Raw genomic sequence first — 5,307 nt, forward strand, 5'->3', positions numbered from 1 at the left:
CTGGTGAACATCATATTGCGGGTTCCACGCTGGCGAACAATATTTTAGAGTAGGGCGAACTAACGAAGTGTATAAAACCTTTGTTACATAGGGATCATCAAATTTTTTAGCCCAACTTTTAATGAAGCCAAGAAGTCTGCATGCTCTATTGACAACTGAAGAAATATGAACATTGAATGAAAGTTTAGGGTCAAACATAACGCCTAAGTCTTTGAATGATGGTACACAATCTAACAGAACAGACTTAATAGAGTAATGAGCTAGGAGCGGAGACAAACGACTGAAAGTCATAAAAGAACACTTAGAGACATTAAGGTGTAATTTATGGCACCAATCACAGAACGCATTGAGTTCTGATTGCAAGTACTGTTGGAAAGAAGGATCATTATAGGAAAAACAAATCTTGACGTCATCCGCAAACATGAGCACGCGTGAATGAGCCAAGGCCAAAGGCAACAGTTTTAGATGTCGAGGAACGAAAGGACACCTTTTGGGTTCTGCCAATAAGATACGACTTTAACCAAGAAAATTGTTTTTGGGAAAAACCCATGATGTTAAGTTTCGCGAGAAGCCATGGTGTACAAGGGTAGTCAACTCTAAAAGGTTGATAAGCGACGAACGACCTTTCATGAAGCCATGCTGACAAGGAGAAATAGTGGATCTGAATAGATGTTGAAGGGAACCCGAAATAATTTTCTTAAACAGTTTAGGTTTTAGGTAAGCGACGAACGACCTTTCATGAAGCCATGCTGACAAGGAGAAATAGTGGATCTGAATAGATGTTGAACGATGTTGACGAAATAATTTTCTTAAACAGTTTAGGTTTTCCGGTTGACTTTAACGAGAAAGATGCCTGGAGTGACAGTGAAAGATATTGACCAGCATGCCGTTACCAAGGCTGTGGCCGTCTTCCTAAAGAAGACTGGCAAGTTGAAGGTGCACGATCAGATGGACATCATCAATACTGCCAAATTCAAGTAATTGGCTCCCTACGATCCCGATTGGTTCTATGTGCGTTGCGCCTTCATCCTGCGCCATTTGTACCATCGTAGTCCAGCTGGTGTTGGCTCGATCACCCAAAATCTATGGTGGACGCAAGCGCAACGGTGTCCATCCCTCGCATTTCTGACGTGCCGCTGACGGTGCTGCCCGCAAGGCTCTGCAGGGTTTGGAACATGCCCGCCTAGTTGAGAAGCACCCCGAAGGTGGCCGCAAGCTCAGTTCAACTGGTCAGCGTGATTTGGATCGCATTGCCAACCAAATTGTGGCCAAGCAGCGCGATGCCGCCAAGCAGACGGGTCCCATTGTTATTTCCAAGTAAACCACTCGGGCCCTGGAGATGGACATTTATGTATCGAAGTTTGAGATGAGAAAAATCAATCTTTTTAGACTTCTTACTTTAACGTAAGCGTTTTTTTGTTTACACAATTAGAGAATTAAGAGCAGAGTAGAAAAACTTCACTGCACAATCTATATCGCAGCACTCAAATAGAAATGACCAATCAAAAGAGAAAATAAGGCTGTTAAGAAGATTGAAATTTGTTTTACGAAAACATCTACGACGAGAATTCGAGATGTTATTAAATGAATTAGTAACGGAATTGTAAGAAATAGTAACTTCAATGTTAGGGTGATAAGGATCTTCAGGTTTCACTAGTGGCTGTGTTTGTGATACAACACTAGCAGTGGGATCAGAGATAAAAACAAGATCAAGGATTCTTTCAGAAGAGTTAAGGAAAGAATTCAACTGATATAGTGGACATTCAAGTAGGCTATCAGGAAAAACATGTTGGGATGAAGGAATTAAGAAAGATAGATTATCATCAACAAGCCAAGAAATATTAGGCAAGTTAAAATCACCTAAAACTATAAGAAAATCACGATCTTTAAGACGACCAAAAATAGTTCGTAAAGCATCAGCATGGTGCACGTAGATCATGATATCAGAAGCTGGAGGAATATATGAACAAGAGATATATAGGCTAAAGTTAGAACATGTAACTTCGACGCAAATAAACTCAACACCTAAGGGGAGATCAATCGGCACCACACTTGAAGACAGATTCGAGTTTACAGCAATGTGTAATCCACCGCCACGACGACCAACACGATCAAGCCTATAAAAAATAAAGTTATTAGAAAGAATTTCATTATCCAAAACAGGAGTTAAGCCAAGTTTCAGAGAAAGCTAATATGTCAGCCGAAAAGGATTGGCTATCACAGAACAGGTTAGAGAGCTTGGTAAGAAGTCCTCTTACATTTTGATAATGAATGCAAAAACTAGATGTTATTAGTTTTTTTAAACAGAAGATAAATTAGGAAGGTGGACAGGCAACGGACGGGGAACTTATTGGGCGGAAACTCGTGTACAACTAGGCCCTCTGGCCAAAAATTAGGGTCAACCTTAGCTGAGACGTACTCATTTGGTACTGTAATTTTAAAAGAGGAGATTTCGCGAAGCCTACAAAACTTAAACTTTTGAATTAAAACCTTAGAAGGGCAAATATTACCAATGTAAGCTGCCACAGACGACTCAGAAGTATCTGGAGCAAGCGTAGAGATAAATAATTGTTTGCGATGAGGCAAATAGAACTTATTTGGTGAAAACCGGACATTAAATCTAGACATAAAAAATATTTGGCTCTGCCTAGTTGATCAAGAATATCTTCTATTCTTGGTAATGAAAATTTATCGGACAAAAATTTCGTTTCTTTTCTGATCCTGGTAAACCTTTTTTGGCACCAGTAGTAACGGACTATTATACAATTTAATGAGTTTTTCGACTTGTCTCGTTATTTCTTCTTTATGCATGTGTGGCATTCTGTATTTATATTATATTTTATGTTTTAAATTTTAAATTTTTACTCTTTTTGTTGTGTTCAACATTCCGACAAATGTTTGGTTCGGACTCGAGATCGAATTTCCAATAAATATTTCATATTCGACTTCTTGATTTAAGTCGTTTGTATTTTCATTTTTAATATTTATTTGTCGGATTACTTCAGATTTTGCTGGGAGGATTGTGGTATTGCTGTCACACGAGTTATGCCATTAGCAACACTTCCCATAACAGCCGACCCACGAGGTCTACACTCCACATTAATGTAAACATAAACAATACCATTCCATTAAACATAGTGTCACAAGATAAGTGACAGTTTCCCTAAACATAGAGTGTCACAAGATAAGTGACAGTTTCCCTAAACATAGAGTGTCACAAGATAAGTGACAGTTTCCCTAAACATAGAGTGTCAAAAGAAAAGTGACCAGAAGAAAACATTATAAACACTTAGATGTAAGCCAAACCAGAATATGATTTGATTAAATAAAGCAGTCTTGATTTAACACTCAACCATAACAGACTCAATCTTAATTGGCGCAGTCGGTACTCGAGTTCACAGCTAAAATATTGTGGAAACTTTGAACGCAATCAAAGATAACGAAACAATATAATACTGTGGAAAACAAAACAATTAGTGACAAAATAAAATATATATATTGTGGAAACTTTGGAGAAAATCTAAGCCAACGAAACAATATAATATTATAAAAACATTTTGTGACAAATAACGAAACAATATAATATTGTAAAAACACTGTGCAAACAAACAGAAATATTGTGAAAACTTAAAAAAAAAAAAAAAAAAAAAAAAAACAAAAGTTAACGAAACAATAAAACATACACCATTAAAATGGCACAAATTAACGAAATACAACAATGCATTCAAATGCTAACATCAATAATAATATCCAATCAAGAGATGCGTTCTAATCCAACATCAAGGGAGAGAAACAGCATCGAGAAGGAAACAAGGTACTTGCCGGTGTTCACTGGACAGGAGGGAACGTTACATGGTTTCATTTCGGCAGTCAACCAAATCATGGAGGAGTATGATGATAACGACCAGGTCTTCACTATTATATTCAACACCAAAATTCAAGGTCAGGCTAGAACTATGCTTAATATTAACCCCCTACATCTTGGGCTGATTGAAAAACTCGTCTTCGACATCATTATCGCCCAAGAACGGATCAAATGGGTCTAACCAGAAAAATTAATAACTTAAGGGTAACTACCGTTCGAGATCTTGATTTTAAAGTAAGAGCAATTGTTGAGGAAATTACTGATTTTTCGGTCTTTGAAAACAATAGCAGATTAGTTGACATATTAAGTGGTCTCTTAATTCAAAGAGTAAAAGAATTATCTTGTGGTCCAATGGCCATTGCCTTAATGAATAAAACAACATTAACAGATATAAGAATTGAACTTGCAAATTATATTGGTCTGAATTATGGAAATTTAAATAAAAAACTATTATTAACCAAAAATGACAATGACCATAGTACATATAACAAACAGACAACTAATAAAAATACAAACCAAAATACTGAACAGAGTCAAAATGTAAAACAGTCTCAAAATCCCAATAGACAACAGAGTCAAAATATGAGACAGTATCAAAATCCGAATAGACAACAGAGTCAGAACGTAAGACAAAGTCAAAATTATCAGCAACCACAAAATTATCAGCAACCACCAGCAGAAGCAATGAGTGTAGATAATATAAATGAGGAAGTAGTAAACAGCACAGATAATCAAGAGTTTTTTACCAACTAGCCTTGGATGAAAAAAAAATTTTTATAAAAGGAACAATAGAGGAAGATACTTATATTATTTTAGTAGATACAGGATCAACCATAAGCATTTTAAACACAACTAATGTACATAATTCCAAATACAAAATAATTAAAAAATATTCAAGGGAAAAATAGAAAGTGACAGTTACTTAGTGAAAACAAAAGTGCCAAGGGAGTTTAAATATATAAATTATGTAAGAACAAAATGGGTGGCTATGCCCCTGGAAAAATCATATGATTTTCTATTGGGCATGGACTTCATTCAAAGGAATTTTGCAAATATTGATTTTCAAAACAAAATTATTAAACTTAACAATGGGGTCGAAATTCCATTCCTTTCCAAACAATCAGAAGATGTTTGCGTAATGGAAGTAAGTGAAATTGATGATCTTAAGTTAAAAGAACTCAATACTGAGGAAGAACAAATAATAAGAAATCTTCAAAAAAGTACGAAAAGTTATGTTTCAAAGAAGGGGATCACTTAACCAATACTAACACTATAGTTCATAGCATAAAAACTACTACAGACCAACCTATTAATTCAAAACGGATAGCAAAAGGCTATCACCAAATTTTAATGGCAGAAGAAGATATTGAGAAAACAGCATTCATTTCACCAATGGGTTTATATGAATATGTTAGAATGCCTTTTGGGTTAAAAAATGCCCC

At 35.8% G+C, this 5,307-nt stretch overlaps 1 pseudogene; it reads left to right on the forward strand.

The window, feature by feature from the left end:
* The first annotated feature begins 829 nt into the window (after positions 1-829).
* Positions 830-1,423, forward strand: LOC137580164 (small ribosomal subunit protein eS19A-like; annotated as a pseudogene).
* Positions 1,424-5,307: the final 3,884 nt, after the last annotated feature.

Source organism: Drosophila tropicalis, unplaced genomic scaffold (assembly GCF_018151085.1).
Source record: "Drosophila tropicalis isolate 14030-0801.00 unplaced genomic scaffold, ASM1815108v1 contig_820, whole genome shotgun sequence".
In the NCBI taxonomy this organism is placed as follows: Eukaryota; Metazoa; Arthropoda; class Insecta; order Diptera; family Drosophilidae; genus Drosophila; species Drosophila tropicalis.